Below are 20,268 nucleotides of genomic sequence, written 5' to 3' on the forward strand. Positions count from 1 at the left end.
TTGGTTTGGGCTGGCAAAACCTCCTGGGAGTAATTCAAAAACTTGATCACTATACTCTTTCTTGTACAAATTGATCTTCCTATCTACATTATCTATTCCTTCTGCTAATTTTACTAGATCCTTTGTGGTGTCACAAGTGGATTTGATAATAGGATCAGCCCCTGCTTCATCATAGGATACATAAATAAGCTCCAAATCCTGCTCTTTGGGCTTCCACTTGTCAAAAATAGGCATTAAAACAGCCTTATCTCCATTAAGCTCATTCCACATATCTAGAATCTTTCTCATGTTGTTATACAATAATGAGGCCCCCATGGTATCGGCAAAAGATGAAATTGTAGCCCTTACTCTTTCTTCATATTTATTTGCATACCAGGCCTGAGCCTGTTTTAAATTTTCCAGCTCATGAGGAGTGATCTCAACCATTTGAGAACTAGAAGGTGTTGGAGATGGTGGTAACTCAATAATGGGGCTGGTAGGTGGAGGTCTTGCAGGAGAAGAGGAGATCATCAGTGTTGAAGACTCACCTTGATGGTACTGTCCTACCAACTAGCTTTGTAGCTTGACAATGATGTTATCTCTACCTCTTATCTCATCCTTGGCATTGTTATAAGCTTTTAAAACTATCTCCAACTTAGCTTGGAGATCCGCCTTTTCTTTTGCCTCTCTTTCTGCTACTGCAACATTAAACTTTGCAGTCTCTAGCACAGTGCTAGAAGCTTCCACTACCCCAGTGTTCTGCACTCTTTTTACTATCATTCCACCAAGGTAACTTGACCTTGGGGTGTCTTTATTTCTCTTATTTTCATCTCTCTTAAGAGACCACATGACCAGTGCAGCATTGTCTTTGTTGAAAGTGACTCCCTCCATAGGTTTGGTCTCTTTTCTTACTACCTCCAATACCAAGGCATATGTTATGTCCCACTCGGGGAGAATGAGTACCCTGGCCTGTGCCACCATGTCTCTTCCTTGCTCAGGAGTGATGGTCTTAAACTCATCAATCATTTCTTGCTTTATTTCCTCCTCAACCACAGCTGGATCTTTGTGGGTCTTCTCACCTTTTCTCTTTTCACACCTTGCATTATATTTGTCAATGTTTTGCTTCCACACAAATTGCATGAAAGCTTCTGATGTGACAAAATTATTATCAGCCAAGAAGTCTTCAATGGCCTATTTGATCTTAGGATCCCACTCTTGGCCTTTGAATTCATTAACAGTAATGTTCATCTCAGCTGTGAGGGGCTCTTCTGGCATTCCCTCGTCCACTTCATCATAAGTGTAAGCTATCTCTCCAAGACTGCCTAATTGTAGCAATAGCTCAACTACAGCTTGTTCATCTCCTATATGAATAGGGGATTGAGATGGGGAATACAAAGGTTCATCAGATTGTATTTCTATTCCCACTCTTTGTTTCTTTGGGCTATCTTGAATGTCAATGACATCCTGTATCTTCCTCTTCCCTTTTGAGGTAGAGGTCTCCCCTATTGTAGGCATTAACACATTGTAATTGGACTTCTTGTGTAACATGTAGTCACCAGGAGGGATTGCTCTGGCATATGTGGACCTACTTAGAACCAATCTTGTTTTCTCAGGGTTCATTTTAATTACAACCTCCCTCTTTTCTTTCAAAGTTTGCATCACATCCTCAAAACAAAGAATTAAGAACTTTATTTTCTCCTGAAAAGGGTGGAAGCTAGACAATGGGTCATAGCTGGTATCAAATTGGTGTACAAAGTCTAAGGCTTTTTTAAAAGTCACCCACTTTTCCTTCCTCGACTCTTGCTCATCTAGATCAAACTCATTCCTAATGAGGTCTTCAGGAAACTAGAATTGATGGGGTCTACCTTTGCATACGACCCTCTTTCTGAACATGTCGTTGAAGAAATCTTCAGGATCGACACACCTGGATATTGCAGTTGATAAGTGATAAGGTCCAAGAAAATCCTCAAAGCATTTCCAACCTCCTTTAGTTATTACAAATTGGTGGGCTACGGTAACTGTAGGGTAAATGGTCCCTTTACCTCTGCCTGTCAGCTCTGCCTCTTGTACACTACCAATCTGTCTGAGGACTTATGCAATTCCCACCTTGAGAGGGACCTGATAGGGCAACAAAAATGGGGTTCCTTTGAAACCATATACTCTGAACACTGTGGAGACAGGGTATAAGTAGATATCACCCCAATTGTGGACAATTTTTATATCCTCAGCAAATTCTTTTGGCCTAATAAATTCCAAAAGAACCTTGGGGACTCTTGGATTCTCTAAACAAATGAGAGTCATAATCTTAGATGCAAAACACTTATCAAACTTTAAGAAGCTAGCATCTTCTCTGTCCCATGACAACACTGTAGTCCATAACTGAACTGGCATCTTTTCTCCATCCTTCTCTTTTACAAGATCCATCCCATCTGCAAAGTAATCACCACCCTTGAAAAGAAACAGGTGCATGAGGAGGGAATACCATCCAAAGGGCCTATCGACTTTCCCATTCTTTATTCCTATCAATCCTTCATGGATAGCATCAGTGATATAAGGGGCATAATCAAATGTCACTGCCAGAGAAGGATTCAAAATCTGAGCAATCATTAACATATAATGAGTTGGCATATTTGGTTCAGCTTCTTCTCTGAGAATTTGGCAGAGTGACCAGTATAATCCCTTAGCTCTAAGGGTGAATAGATTCAAGGAGAAAAGCTCCATAGTATTGGGTCCTACAACAGTTAATCCACCTATCTTAACAAAAAACTCTTTAAGAGGCCCATTTCTAAGGTGATTCCTCTGTGCATTGTAGACCTCAACCAATGATTTGAAGTTGATGGGTTCCAAATAATTGGATACTTCACTAAGGCCGAATGCATTTCTAAACTCCTCATCATTAATCTCGATGAGGGTTTTTCCATTTATGTCCTTAATACTCTTTGTAATCGGGTCATAATTATGTGCAATTTGAGTCAGGAGGTCTACATCCATGAATACTCCTGGAACTACCAATTTTCCCACATCTAACTCCCAGGTGTTGTTCATTGGGGCTAGGGAATTTCTTATACCAAATCCAACTTTGAATAACCCTAACCTAGACAACCCAACCTGTGGGTCTCTCAACCAGTTACCCTTATCATATAATCCCTCTCCAATTTTCAAGCGAGGAGCTCTTGGCACTAGTTCCTTTGCCTTAGCTGCCACATTAGTTGACATTGTCAACTGTTCAAGGAAATCATCACAGATAGCCCTTTCTTGGTAGTTAACCTTTCCTGATAATTCTCTTTTAGGTGCCATCTTATATAACTATGTGAGTAATCTAATTACTACCCCAACTGTTCAACAATAAATCGAAACCTCAATTGAAACACTTTGTCAAGTAATTGCGAAGTGGGAGTACAAGAAAACTTGTTTTTGCTTGAAGAAAATTTCGCTCTGCAACTGAAGAAATTTGCTTTGCAACTACTCTTCAGAATAATGCCTTCATTGAATTGATGCGGAATCACATATGGTAGTAGGGCTCTTAACCGCGACATTGATACCGCATGCTTCGGTCGTCCCTTCAGAATTGAATTCATGAAAGAATTTGAAATTTTCGCTCCAACGGGTCACGACACATTCTTTTCGCTCTTTCTCCATTTCGCAAAGCATAACATGTGAGCAATTTTGCCAAACGAAATCACACCAGGCGTCCGATCGGATGGAACTCACAGCCACGAAACAACGCGAGCCCTTGGATCAAAACGGAGTTGAACCCCTTTTAAACTTCATGCTTTATCTGTTCTTCGAGCCCCAAAAACCTTTCGCCATTTCGCAGGTTTTAAAACACGAGCACTTTACCTTTGCGAACACACGCGGACCGTTAGATTATATCTGACCTACTCAACGCTTAGCAACCTACGGCAGACTCAGCTCTATCCATCTGGAGTTTGGTCCATTGCGTGTCACCTCTTTACTTGCTAAAAAATCAGCGGGATCCATTTCCTTTATCGCCACCTGGAAGGTCGAGTCATTTCGCCATTTCGCAAAAAGTAATTTGCTTGTTGGTTTTGACTGTGAATCAACGCCAGCCATTAGATCTTGAACGAGATGAAGCTTCTTTAAACCAGACAAAATGCGCACCATTGAATGGCTTTCGCTATTTCGCAAGTCTTAAAGAACTCGCAACTTCGCCTAACGAAATGGCGAAAGCCGTAGATCCATCTGAGAGCTGCATGGCACTTACTGGGCCCAACAACATTTGGGATTTGAAGGAAAAAGAGACAAGGCAAAGAATTTGTACGATTATTGAACAACCACCTAGGCAAATGACAAGGGGGAACACTTCTCATGACCCCAAGACCCATTACTTAAGTGAATAAAGTAACAGAGGAATAGAAACCATAGGGCTTTATGAGTTACTAAAGTGATTTTAAAACCTAAACCCTAAACCCATTTGGGCTTAAAGCTATCTTGGAGCAACAAGAACACACCGGACTCAAAATTTTTTGCAGACTTAGCCAATAATGGGAAAAACATTTTTAACTGCAAAATTTTAACTACAAAATTTTTTGCAGTTAAAATTTTAACTACAAATTTTTTTGTAATTAACGGTTGCGATTGACTAACCTCTCACTAACATGTTGTACGACAGGTCTGTTTTCGAGGGTTGAAGCTATTCCCTATTCTAGCTCCTTAGTACAGCGTGATAGTGATGTGTTAGTCAAGCGCAACCGTTTATTGCAAAATCGACGGTGTAAAACGTGCTACTAACACGCATGTTAGTCAATCCATACTGCCGTTTTGGAGCCAGAATAGACGCGTCTGTTTTGGAGCTAGAATAGTCATGTCTGACCCCTCCCGATAGCCGAAACATAGTCGGATATGTCCCATCGGGTATCGGCATAGTTCAATTTATGTCCCTCCAATGCCCCGATGATCTCAATATACCAGTCTGCATTGTGAGTAAGTACCCCGGGTTATCAGCATAAATCACCCTGAAGAACTCCTAGCAAGTCTACATCCGCCTTAATAGACCTATCGGGACTCGACATAGCATAAAATTTCTTCTTCCGATGTGACGATGAGTCCTAATGCATGTTTACTTTATCGGTATAGTTTACACCGATATCCCCGCAGGTGCTTTTATCTTCATCGGAGGTCGAAATAGCATTTTTCTATTCCTCCCGAAGTCTCGATGAGTCTCCGATGCACTTTTATGCTTTATGCTTTATGCTTCCGAGTTTGATTTATCGATTTAGGTAATACCGATGGTTCCGCCTTTCGATTCTCCATGTCATCAGGAATCGATCTAACTATTTTTTGCACTATCCCGATATGGTCTTTTTCTCCGATGGGCCCGCCTTCAAATTTAAACCGATGAGTATGAACAAAGGTCAAGTGAATTGGAGGCATATTTCAAATGGCCTCGGCTACTATAGCTCCAAATCAAAGCTGTCGAACACTCAACATATCACTCAACATTCCCTTCAATAAGCTGAAGTGATGCTTTTTCATGAAGATACTGCAACATATCACCTGTACATACAATCCACCACTAAATGCTCTTATGATGAAACTAAAAGTGTCCACATATAGCACAAAACTATTTTGTAAAAATATGTGCTAACAGGATGGGTAGGATGAAGGTCTAACGGTAAAGTAGATTTGGTCATATGTGCGAAGCGACCAATATCATGGCAAACAAATTTGACATCAACCAATATCTCAAAACAGTATCACACTGAAGATATAATCATTGTGGCTGTTTACTGTTTACGATATCTCTTTCTTTCTCCGATATGTGCAGGACGAGAATGGGAAAACACTGGAAATGGCGGGACATTATGGTATTGGAAGTTCAAGATGGTGGTGAAGGTTTGCATCATTTATGTTCAAGGGATATTCAATGGATGCCAATTTGTGTCAAAAATGATTCAACGTCAGACCTGTGTGCAGCAATTCCCCTGGGTAGATTGGATGCATTCGTGAGAGGGGAATCGTTGCGCGAAGGTGTTGAAACCCAATTCCTCCAAAAGCGGCACACTAAGCACGATAGTGCTCTGCACAACACGCATACAACAAAGATGTATAGCCGGTTCGTAGACACATTCTTTCATATTCTTTGTCTATGTTTAATGACATAACGATTGTTGTTGATAATAGGAGAGTTGTTTTTTGAAGGTATTGGTGTTCATATGGACCTGAAGACAACAGGAAGAAGTCGCCGAATAAGAAGCACGCACGGACATATCAGAAAAAAAGAGGTTGTATATCCCACTTCATTGTTAAGGTGTTATATGGTAGGGCAGATGTGGCCATCTTGATATTCAAGCAACCGTTGCATGTAGACAAGAATGGTGAAGCTTTTCATGGCGTCGATGATACCAGCAATGAGTTGCGCTCTCACTTTGCACTAAACCTTTCAAATGAATGCAAAGCATATATAGAGAGGTTGTTGCTGATGGATGTGAGCATTGATGCTATTGTGGATAGACATCTTGATGATCCCGTTTTTCATGACATGTTGAAGAAGAGAGATTCATTCGTGACATGCAAGGATGTTATCAACGCGACGACAAGGGTCCGTTCTATTCGGTCATGAAAGCATGTGCATGATGCCACTAGCATCTTAGAATGGAAAAAACAGGATGAGGCAAATTTCTTTTTTTTCCAGCAGCCGCAAGGTGTCGACAGACCTTTCATTATGAGAATACAAACGGCTTGAATGTTGACATGATGGTACGATTCTCGCATGACTCAATCATCTCAATGGATTCGACATTCGCAACAAACAAATACGGGGTATGTCTCTTCGAACTTAACCTGTCCATTCTTCATGCAACCCATTTGATCTGTGGATGGTCATGATCTTCTTGTTTGTTGTTTAAAACAGTATCAATTGTATTCGTGTCTCATCTTCGACGAGCAACAATCGGGGGTGCCTGTTGCATGGGTTGTGACATCAAGGAACAAGATCGAGGATATCCAGGTGTGGTTGATGGAGTTGCGGAGATGAGGAAAGGAAAAGAGGCCTGATTGGAGGATCAATGCATTTATCACGGATGATGCAAGTGCAAAGATTCAAGCCATAGAGTAAGTGCAAGAGGGATATTTTGTCTAGATGAAATCAAACAGTATACGCTCCCAGCTCAGCCCAATTAAACGTTTTGTTCATAACATGATTGTTTTTGAATGTCATGTCATACTTTGTATTTGGCACATGCATCGAGCATGGTTGAAGAATGTATACAAGTATGCAACGAAGGAAAGAGCAATGGACATTTTCACCATCTAGGGGCGATAATGATGGCAATGCATGAAAGTGAAGAGAGCACGGTGGAGGAGTTGCACACTTTCTTTGCCGAATTTAGTGATCAGCCACATTTTCTAGAGTACTTCTATAGCACATGGTGTCAAGGAGAAGGCCGTATCGGTCAGTTCAACATTACATTTGAGTAGTGGCTTTATGAATTGTTACCCATTTTGGTTGTCGTTTGGTAGTTGACATCCTACTCCTGTTTTTAATTTCTTTATTTCAATTTTTTTTTTTTTTTGGCCAGCTCTGTGGGCGAAAAACTTCAGCAATTTCGCTCATGCTAACCAGGACACAAATAATGCCATCGAATCATACCATGGTAAATTGAAGTCACTGCACCTAAGAGATGATAAAAAGACATGCTCGAGGAGGATGGACAATCTGTATTTTATACTTGTGTATAAAGTGGAACCATTCTACCAGCATAAGCGAGAATTGCAGCATTTTGGATTTATCAAAAACTACAGGTTGACACATTTGCAAACTAGTATGGAGAGGGAAAAGGCAATTCCTGATGTCGATTGTGTTCCAGACGACACTACTCTTGGATGGTACTGGGTGAAAAGTCAGTCCTCGTGCAACTGGTATGTGGTTAGGAAATTTGGGGATCACTTCTACATCTGTGAATGTCTGTGGAGTTTGCGAGGAAACATGTGCAAGCATGTGTTGAAGGTTGTTGCAATGATGAACAATTCATTCCACGATTCATGTGTTTCGAGTAAGTGGATGTTCGTGAATGTTGATTTTTGCTAACTTAAAAGATGTGTACTTCACCCTAACATCTTGTTTCATACAGATCCTATTCGTATGTCGCCTCCAACATTTGCTAATACTAATGAAAACCCAACACCTAAACCTGTCATCGATACCATTTCTAATGCACATACAAATTTAGAGGATGTAGACACCGTAATGTGGAATGAAGCAAATAGAAAGTTAAACATATTGTCGCAAACAATGTCAGCTTCAAGCGATAAACTAATGGCATTTGTAGGCTATCTGGATAGGTTCATGGCTGATCTTCAGGATGCCGGTGCCATGTCATTTGATTTTAGACCGTCTACAGATCTAGCCAATACAACCACCGAACATATGCGGCCTTGGTTCAGTGCAACTCGGGTTCATCGTCGCAATCGGTGGCAACATAGGCATAGTAGTAGGAGTGAGATCTGTCATGATGTTCAGCAACCTCTCACCTTTGAGTTTCCCTTTGAGACTTCTAGGAGGAGAAGGGGAAAGAGGCAATTGGACCAAGCACAAGAACCGCGGGTCCTTGCCACTGCATCGGTTGTCTCTGATACAGGTTGGTACTCTAGTGTCACCTATAAGTGGTTTCTAAACATGTGAATGTTGCCCGTGTTTATTTAGTCATTGTGTCTTGTAGTCGGTGAAAGTGATACACACTTATCTGTGACAGTGTTCGACACCCCCTCAACACCTGGCCATAGGAGTCCTCGTCGGTGATTGGCTTTTGATGGTCTTTTATGTGGAGAGGGATCGCACAGTGATCCTCGCTGATACTAATTTTGGTATTATTTGTTTAGATCAAGCTTTCTATTTCTAACTATGTCATATATGTGCTTGATGTCCCTTGATGTTTAGCCATTCTTCATTCAACCTGTTGTGTAATATGGAAGAGCTTTGTTTATTCTAGTTGCGTTGTAATGTTTACTATAACTGTCCCTAACCATCTTTTATAATGTATCTTTGTATGCAGGTCCGTTGTTTTTTCACCCTCTTTTATCACTAAATGGCGTTCACATACACGTCCGATGACAGGCGCAGGTTTTATGCAACTTAATTTTCAGTATTACGCTTTTATGTCTTCAATTTATTGAATGCTCTAGTTAAATAATCAATACTCTTATGTCTTACATTTCTTGAATGCTATAGTTATATTACTAACACTCTTATTGTATGTATCTGCAAACTGCTAGAGAGGTTGGAAGAGAATGACGAGGACTCTGCCTTATTTCAACGCCTCTCAGATGTCATTGTTTCGGATATTATCCGAACAATAACTCCCACATGGGCCGCCGAGTGAACCATTCGAATGGGAAGACATTATGTCGACGACAATATGTACACAGTCCACATACAAGCTGTGATCTCCTTCGCCAGATTGTCAACTCGGTTGACGGTCGATTTGTATAGGCAACTATGGCTAGTGTATTTCACCCTTGCGTACTGGCTAGCCACTCTCCCTCTGATTCACATTATCTGTGCTGACAGACCCCATTGGAGACGTGGACGGTCCCTGGTGCCTCACTCCGATGACAGTATCAAGGATGTCACGGCATTCTTTCCATGGAACCTGCTTATTATGGACTACACCCCCATTTTCACGGGTTATGGTAGTCCACGGCCAGCACGGAGGTTTGTGAGGATACAGAGTAGATTCCCATCGCAGAGGAGGTCCTCTAATTAAAATTGTATAACTGGTCCTGTAAGACTATGCTATTATTTATAAAATAGTTAATTTCTATGGTTACATATTCGATCTTTGAACGTCGTTTGTCTCCAATGTTTACCATTTATATGTTTGTCTCAGTTATGTTTACAATTTATATATGTTTGTCTGAGTTGTGTTTACATTTTATGTGTTTGTCTCTATGCACTTTATCTGTCTACAAAGCAATACACTTTATATGTTAATTTAAATCTAATAAATATAATCCTTTCTCTAAACAGCACGCGTCTATTCTGGCTCCAAAAAGTTAGTCGCGTGTTTTACACCATCGATTTTCCAATAACGGTCGTGATTGACTAAGCTATCACTAACATGCTTTTATGAAAGGTCTTTTTTCGAGCTAGAATAGACGCGCCCCTGATTGATCTGGATCATATCTTGATCCCCTGAAGGCCGATTGACTAACCTCTCACTAACACGCGAAACGAACAGCTGTGATTGACTAACCTAACACAAAAAAGCGAAACTAGTAACTCTGATTGACTAACCTATCACACAAACGTGATATGAACGGCTGCGGTTGACTAACCTATCAAAAAACGTGAAATGAACGGCTATGGTTGAATAATGGTTGCGATTCGACTAGTGGCTGGCAGACTTTTCCTTTTGCCATGCGAAACGGCGAACTAGACTAACACGCCATCGAAATTAACTGCTGCGATTGACTAACCTGTAACAAACACGCGAAACTAACTACTGCGATTGACTAACTTGTCACAAACACGCGAAACTAACTGCGGCGATTGACTAACCTGTCACAAACACGCGAAACTAACTGCTGTGATTGACTAACCTGTCACAAACACGCGAAACTTACGGCTGGGAATGACTAACCTTTCACAAACATGCGACATTTACAGTTTTGATTTACGGCTAGGAATGACTAACCTTTCACTACCCTTTAACTTACACGTGAAACTAACGGTTCTAATTCCAGTATGGATTGACAAACACGCGTGTTAGTCACACGTTTTACACCATCGATTTTGCACTTAACGGTTGTGATTGAGCAACCTTTCGCTAACGGTTGAAGCTATTCTGCTCCAAAACAGACCTTTCGTACAACGTGTTAGCAACAGGTTAGTCAATCACAGTCGTTTATTGCAAAATCGATGGTGTAAAACACATGACTAACATGTGTTGACAGAGAAGAGTTACCCACACTGGTTGACAAAGAAGAAGCTTTTGGACATTTGATGATACGACAAGTTGGAAAGACTGACCGTAGAAGCACTAGCAAAGTAAACTTAGATATGGCTCAACTGAATCAAGATCAAATAGAGTTTCTATTGAGGGAGGACTCTACATATAAGAGGCTATATGAAAAAAAGTGATGAAGACAAGCAAAGACTGCAAGCAAGATTAATAGTTACAGACCTTTCGTGTCGTAAAGCTTTAATAGTTAATACTCATTGATTTATATTTAATATTTACGAAGAATAATAGTCATTGAGCAATCTATCTTATGTATTTGTGATACAGTTTATCCATAAATAAATAAAAATTGCCAGTATACAATTAGTGGTTCATTTAAATCCGCTATAAAAAAGATTTTAACCTAAAGTTAGCTTTCAGGTATAGGTTCACCCACCTTGGTTTGCGAACACTGATTGGGAAGTCATATTAACTTATTAAGAGAAGTGCGAACACCATTCATCATAGAAGACGTATAGAAAAGCCACATAGAATCATTCAAAAAGCATGAAAAAGTGTACAACAAAAATTCAGTTTATCCATCATTTATAAAAAGCATGAAAAAGTGTACAACAAAAATTCAGTTTATCCATCATTTATAAATAAGCTTTTTTTCAGTCTGTAAAAAAAAAATTGCCATCATACAATTAGTGGTTCATTTAAATCCGCTATAAAAAAAGCTTTGAACCTAAAGTTAGGTTTCAGGTATAGATTCACCCGAGTTGGTTTGCGAACACTGATTGGGAAGTCATATTAACTTATTAAGAGAAGTGTGGAAACCATTCATCATAGAAGACGTGTAGAAAAGCCACATAGAACCATTCAGAAAGCATGAAAAAGTGTACAACAAACCAATCATAAACCATTGATGTTTAAGTGAAGTCAATCACATTTATTTATTTTTTATTTTTTTTGACAAGGTGCCAAGGCCACTTAATATATTTTTACAACTGGTTCAAGGGACTAGTTCAAGAAGGGCTCCTGAAGAAAAGAACCAAAAAGAAAAACTTCGGTCAATCAAGTTTATTGAAAATAACCATTCATGAAGCATACAAAGTGTCTTCCTAAATGAAAGAATGTGTCTGATTACAAAAAGTCTGCACCACTGCTGACGTTTTATTGAACAGGAAAACTTTCGTAATAGTGCAAGCCTGTTATAGAGGCAGAGGTTGAGTATTTAAATGACTTTTGCTTCCCCCAGTGGTCGGAATAAGGGGAGGCACATCATTCCCATCATCTTCATCGGTTACAAAGGCAAACACCTCCGCGTACCTCTGTTTCCAGTACTGAGCGCGTTGCGCACAAACATCTAGCATCCCCTGCATCTGGTCACTTATGATTTTTCTATTTTTAGCACATGCCTCACGAACTACCTCCTATCTCCCATTCGCCATCTGCAAACCATGCACTTCCAGCTCAAGGTCTGTATTCTTATCGTCCAAGTCAATGACCTTGTTATTGAGTTCCATGCATTTCTTACTGAGTTTAGTGCATTTCTTATTGAGTTCGGTGCATCTCCTCTTCACTTTAGTGAGTCTCCATTCAAGATGAGAAACAATCCCCTTCAGCGTTTCATTTTCAGCATGGGCCATTTCGACCTTCTGCGTTAGCAGTTCTACTTGCATGGCGTCAAACTTCATTGTGTCCATCCCATCGTTGCAGTCTGCAAAGGGCGGTGGTGGTTGTCTTGCAAAATTCCCTAAACCGTCATCGGAGGTGAGAACATCGACTGTCCCATTCGCATTTGAATTCGTAGTAGACGTTTCGTTCTGCGGAACAGATGTTTCGACACCCTTTCTTTTTCCTGTCCATGGTCTTCCCATTGCCATCCCTACAAACAATGCCAAAAAGAAATATTTGTAGACAGGTGGGCAAGACAACATGAAAAATGCAGGAAACAATAGTTTATGCCAACAAGAAAGGAACTGCTATCTGTTGCATTTTTTGGAATGAATAACATTATGCACGATACAAAAAGTTAACGTGTTCGGTAAAGTTGACATGTTCACTAAACTGGGCACTTGGGTGGCAGGTTACCTGCCAATTGGGAATCCATGTTTTGGGAAGATAACGCCATCAGTCAGCACTTCTCGTCCTGCATCCAACTTATTACACATATGCCATGAAACTATAACGGAAGTCTAGTGTATTTTAATAGATTTTTTTTGGGGGTTATTTTTTTGTTGTTAATTCATTTCAGATTCAGTGTTCAAAAACAAACAATCACAATGGTATATTCAACTGTCATAAGCTACAGTGGAAAGAGCACATGGTTCAAAATTTCAATCAAACATTCCACTTCATCTGTATACGTAAAAGAGTTGCAGGGACCCTCTATTGGTACGCAATAACAAAACCTATGCATATGCAACATATAAGAGACCTTAAACAAAACTTGAACAGTAAACGACTATCATCAACTTTATTGTACCATCAACTATCATTATTAAAAATGTTGCGCACCAAAGAAAGGTTTGTGAAGTTATTAAAGGGTAGTTGATGGTGCAGGATCACCATGAAAGAGTCCAACAAATCAAGCCTTTACAGTTATTTTGCTTAAAATAACAGGAAAGGTGCTTAAAATAGCAGGAAAGGTTGAATAATAATGTACAATTCATCTAAGACAAACAATAATTCAGAGGGTTTAAACTTTAAACTATGCTAACGTAAAAGCCATGTCAATATAACATCTCCAAATCCCATCTGAATAAAGTCTATCAAGGCTGAAATTCAACCACAGTATCTTGCTCTAAATATTTGGAAAGAGGAACAACAATTATGATCAAAGAATATTTATCCCCTCCGCTGTCTGGATTGCGCAATGGAGTTGACGGCACCATAAAATGCTTTACGCTTCTTCTCATTCTTATGCAACTCAGGAGGGGTGATGCCAAGTGATCACAGCCTGTGACTTACCTGTCTGATCACAGGGCCGCATTTAACATCCTCTTTTTGTGGCTAGACAGTTTCACCAACTTTATCCTGCCACATACAAACGACATCATACGAGTGTTGCCTATTTCATTCCATTGAAATAAGGTAAAGGATGGAATGAGAAGACGGAGGAAGGGATCTTGTCATCTTCGAAACTTACCAAGAGTGGGGAATAGACCAGGTCTTCAATGGGCCACACCGCCCACGAGTTTAGGGAATCCGACAAGACATCAGCGAAAGGACCTGGGAAAGGCAGTTGGGCATTTGCATCAAAGACTTTAACGATGCGAACTGTTGTTCACCAAAAGTGATAACCCAAGACACCTGAAAATCTATCTATGAGATAACCGATCTCAATCAATGAAATACCTCAGGGCTTGGACAACATAACATAGGATCCTAATGATCCTCCTGCACTTCATGTTCTGCTAGACCTAGGGGGGGACACCCTTTTGATGCACTAAATACAACAATTACAGACACATAACTGCATCAACACTAAGTAGATAGATCATTTCACAAGCTCAACAGGTTAGGAAACATTACAGATTGGCTAGATATGTACAAACAATAGGATGAAACAGAGCTTGGAAAGAATAGAACACACACCCCTAAACATAGAGGGAAATAGATTTATCTTTTTAAATGTTTGATCTGAAAAACATCCCCAAACTGTCAAAGACCAGTGCCTTGTTCATTGGGCAACAGAGTCACACACACAGAACTACAAAATGTTAATCACAGCTGCAGATTGGTTTTCCTTACAACATATCCCTGTATTAATACCTTGTACTAATGCATTACTCAATCCATTCATAAAATTATCAGATCTGGGACACATTCCATTGTTTATGACTGATTATAGAATTTAAACTCTTCATTGAAGAATGCCTACAAACAATCATACAATCTCCTTGAGATGAAAAATTATAAGACTCCTTGAGGATTCAATTCATAACAATTAAATGCATACATAGAGACAATATCATGGGAAATTTACTCATGCCTGACACAAGTAAGACCTGCAACTAGAAAACAATCTGTCATCCTGCAATGTAGCCTCTATACCCTGAATAGATCCATAGAACTTTACAAGTTTGGGTCAAGAATTTCAGAAAATGGAAGTCGTGAAAACTGGAGCACTTCCTCCAAATTTTTGGAACCCTTACAATTGAGAAGAATTGGGAATAAGAAGAAGGGGGGAAAAGAAAGTTTCAATCAGAACATGCCAAGTGTCCCTCCTTCTAACTAAATTTTGTTCCCATGGAGATTGCTTCTAAAATATCCTACATTTGTCAAAATTAACCTCATAATCGGATTCCTCACTCCGAGAGATTTCCGGCGATATATAACACTTTATATTTTGGCCAAAATTGAGACCCTGGGCGAATTAATTCCCCAATGTGCTCAATCATTTAAATTTTTGAATTATTTGATATAGTTTAAACTATATCATTTACAATTTTAATTTTGATTTTTGCCTCCTTTTATGCTTTGACGCTTTGCCACGTGGTGGCCTCCGATTGGTCGATGGGGTTGACCACATGCCACCTAGGATGACACCTCATCTTTTGCCACTTGTCGGCCACGTCACCACCACTGGGCTGCTTGCTTGTACGCCACGTCATCGCCACCTCAGCGCCACCGGGATGGGACCTGCCTGCGTGATGCTGACCGCACCTGCCACGTGTACGCCACATGGACTTCACCATTTCATGTTTTTCCTTTCGCCATTTCGTAGGCTCTAACGGGCGTGCATCTTTGGGTCGCGAAATCGCGCAGGCCGTCGATCTTGATCCAACGTGCTCACTGATTAACCTGCTGCGTTTTCGCCATTTTCCTTTCACCATTTCGCAGGCTCTAACGGGCGTCATCTTGCCTTCGTGAAGCCGCACGCACCGTTGATCCATCTCGAACTTGCTCACTCGTTAAGTCGGCCTTCTTCTGCAAAATTTTGCATGTTTGCCTCGAGAAGCGTGCCTACATGGGGTCCACCTGGTCGCCACTCAATCACCTCCTTCATCGCCTCGGGATCCATGCTCACACTTGGGCCCACGTTGGGCGCCCATAGGCACCATCCATCAAAAACCTTTATGGCTTAGACATATTACTACTGTGTGGATTTGGTTATAAACATTTTAAAAAAACACTTCCCAGCCAATGTGGGATTAAGCGATTTGCCTGTAGCTGCACTTTTGGAGCTCTTTCCCTGGGTTTTAATGGCGCCAAATGCATATACTGAAACTTAATTTTGTTACCTCCTTCACTACGCAATCTGCCATTTACATTTGTTAAAATCTCACGTGGAGGGAGGATGTGATTGCTGTTCACATTTGTTTTAAATTACTCCAGGTCCATTCAAAACCACGTAGGGGAGGGGGATACTGCCTTTGCTTTGAGACATGTTCCAACGCCCAGCACACAGAGGATCACTGCTACTAATTTTCTATTTAAACAAATACCTTATCCACCACACACAGGGAAGACTTGGCAATTTGTTTGCTTGAAACATTTTTTAAAGCTGCCATTTGTATTTGCTGAGTGTTGTTTATTGTTTCATATTACCTTAAGTTTCAATGCCTTCTCCAACGACATATAAAGGGTCCACGCAAGGAAGGAGAATGGTTCTTTTCATTTGCCATGTTGACATCCTTTGAATACCTCCCAACATACCACACAGCCTTGTTGGAGGAATATGGGGGGCACGTGAGGAGAAGGAAATTTGATGCAGTTTGCCATTGAATTTGGTTGAGTGTTGTTTGCTGCTCTCAAAGCCCAACCAACACTCTTCTTTACTCCATAATACTTGTTGTTACTTTAGCTTAATGTTTTAACCTGCCCTTCAACACCACGCCCAGCAAGTACTTTAGCAATTTCTTTAACTTTTAATCTGCCCTCCCCCTTTCTTTACCACGTGAGCTATTGGGAATGGTTATGGATATTCAACTGATTTTGGATCCAACACCTTGAGCGATATCTAAATTGAGGAACTACCGCCATTTCTTCCTATTCTGTTGCCTCCTCTACTATTCCTCTTACTCCCTCCACCTACGCTCGCCATGGATTTTGATGCATCGGGCCAATTTACAATCTTCATGAGCATTCCAAGCCCCACGGTTAAGTGAAGGGTTTTGAGAATAGCAAGGAACCTTAGCCATTCCACTGAAATGATTTAACACTTTAATTCAATACTCACCTCTTTATAGAGCATTGGTCATTCCCTATCCCACACGTAGAAGCTAAAATGGGCAAAAAGTGAACTTAAAACCTTACACCTACCAAAGGCCTTTCATTGAAAAATTGCTGCACATGCATTTGTTTGAAAGTTTCTGTGGCTGCTGCAACACTTCATGGAGGAAGGAACATTGGCCTGGAGACATGCATTCAACTTGACAACATGCATTTGCCATTCATTTGACCCGAAGCCTTCACATTTTTCAATATATAAAACATTGGTGGAGATATCTCTCTGAAATGTTTGAGGTTTAAAACTAATATGCAAGACATACACCATCAATCCATTAACGACCAATAAACTGGAGTCACCTCTCACCATCCCACTGGCGAATTGTAGTCAAGCTAGGTCGGGCCCCAAAGTGGGTCCGACTAAAAAAAAATTCGTTTTCATACAACTATCCTTCAAAATGCTTCACGGACCTCAAACATACCTCTAGAAATGATCGGCATCATTTTCGGATCATCAGACTGAATTTTGCGACCTTCAGGCAATTACGCCACATTTTCGCATTTAATCGCGAAGACGTAATTTTCAAAGTGGTCAAAACACCTTTCTAGAACTCGCCATCTGACAGGCATGTACTCTAATATGAAAGCATGAAATATACCAAATGGTTTCTCAAGACGAGTCCTGAGCAAAGAGATATTAATCGGCGAAAATGGCCAACTAGCTTTGTCAACACTGCGGACCTGTTGAAGTCAATGTCCTGGCAACACATGACGCCTTTCTCAAAAATATCAAATGACCTCCGTAAGCCCTCAAATTTGAAACATAGGTACCTTGAAGTACATATTAAAACTTGGAAATCTTAGTTCGATCACCAAACTGACAGGATGCAAATGGTGCACTCACCAAAACGGCTACATTAACTAATATAACACTGGAAGTGCGGATAACTGAATTTGATGGCAAAATGAGCTCTTTTGAAAACCAATCAAACGGATTGGTAGAGCCTTGAAATTTGAAACGTAGCTCATCATTTATACCAACATTACCCCCTCTCAAACTAAGCCATTCAAACTGACTCATTTAAGTGCTTTTCTGACATGCAAAGCAAAATTTTGAAATGGGCCTATAAACTTGATTCAGTTTTAAATACTCCCAAAAAAAACTTTAGCACAATGTCGTGGGAGTGGAATAGTATGACACGTTACACCCTTCCCCAAGCCATCAACAACGCCTTCCCCAACCACTTCCCCATCTAGGAGTAGGTGGACTGCAACTCCAACAGCAACAGCATGAGCATCTTCATTGGCGCACTCTTCTTTGTCTTCCATGGTTGCCTGCATTAGTAACGAGTGGACACGGTCGCTCAAATAAAATTGTTTATACATCTCGATCAAACATAGTCAAATGAATCCATGCCAATGCAGTACAACAGTACCGGAGTAGCTGTCTCTCCCGGCTCGTTGCCCCCATCGCGGTCACAATCTGCATTTGTACATCCATCATCATTTCCCACAGACTCTTTGTCAATGCTTGTTTCTATCGGATTATGCTACAAAACGTGATACATTGTACAGGAGTGTAAGTACACATTAAACCCATATGCCTACGAACACTACTGGACCAAGGCTGATGAATTTTACATGACTAAGGCAATAACAAGAACACAGATAATGGACACAAACCACAACATCATAAAAAATGCTCCAGTATAACACTGCCCCTCATCGCCTGTTATCCAAAAGAAGAGCCCAATACCTGTTCATCTCTGCTCTTATCCTCCAATGTCTGCCCCAATTGAGTGGACTCCTCTGCAATCTTCTCGCCACTACATGCACTCAAATTTCCATTCACCGTCTCCTTCAGTTTCTCCCTCGAAATAGACTTCTGAAGTTTCTCGTTCAATACCGCGGCCAACTGCATAAAAAAAGAGTTACTGTATAGTATAACACACCATGTCATGATATAGCACTACATGTCATGCACAATGGCACCATATTACCTGTTCATCTTTGCAGCTATCCTCCAACCTCTGCCTCAGTTGAGGAGGGTGCTTTGCAATCATCTCGCCACTGCATTCAATCGGTTTTTCAATCGTCGTCTCCTTCACCTTCTTCCTCCTAACAGACGTCCGAGATTTTGGACTTGGTTTTTTGGGAACACTACACACGGTGTCATCAGGAAACTGCATTGATTGTTCTTTGCTCATATCGTCCATTGTCTGGCCCAAGTCATGAGACTGCTCCATAATCTTCTCGGCACTGCATGCACCCAATTTTTCATTCGACGTCTCCTTCAGCTTCTTTGATGAAACGAACTTATACATAACAGACGCCCGAGGTTTTCAACTTAATTTTTTTCGCACACTGCATTCTGTGACATCCAATACCACGGGACAGTCCATGCTCCCTCCACGGACCCCATCACCCTACAATGACATGGACGAAATAGTCAACATACTACACAGTGCAGTGCAAAGCATACCATGCAATGAAAACACACATATGGACAAGCCAACAGACAGTCACCTTCGATGACAAACGTGTCAAGTCATCTGAAGTCAAACTTGTTTTTTCTGCGGCATTCTTCTTTTCTTGCTTCCTCAACGAATCACATGCAGGCTCATTGGCTGGCATGTTTGTTTGAGGATGTGAAGTTCGCCTTCTTTTTTCCGCAGCATTCTTCTTTTTTTGCTTCCCTGACAAAACAGGTGCACCCTCTTTTGTTTGATGACCTGAAACTCGCCTTGATTTTTTTGCAGCATTCCTCTTTTTTTGCTTCCCCAACGAAATAGATGCAGCCTCATTCACTGGCACGTTTGTTTCGTGATTAGCCTTCGATGACAAAACCTCCTTGCCATGGCCTGCACTGTCACTTAAAATCTGGGCACCAGGATAGGATACCTCAATAAGTCATTCTTCACATGTTTAAAGGAATTTAGTAAATTGTAAAAAAATACGATCACTAAAAAATTACCTCTGTTGCAATATTCTTTCTTTGCAGTAACTCTAAAACCTTCTTCCTTCTCGCCTCCCTAACCGGACTGTTGTCGTACACTCGCATTGCTTCTTTTATCTCTTCCTTCCCTTCGGTACGAAGCTCATCACGTGTTTTCTTGCCATATTTCATACAGACCCGATCAGTGACACGTTTTTTTTGCATACTGCATCGTACGCCCATATGGTATTCAATATTAGACTCCCTCTTTTT

Source organism: Cryptomeria japonica, chromosome 2 (assembly GCF_030272615.1).
Source record: "Cryptomeria japonica chromosome 2, Sugi_1.0, whole genome shotgun sequence".
Lineage (NCBI taxonomy): Eukaryota > Viridiplantae > Streptophyta > Pinopsida > Cupressales > Cupressaceae > Cryptomeria > Cryptomeria japonica.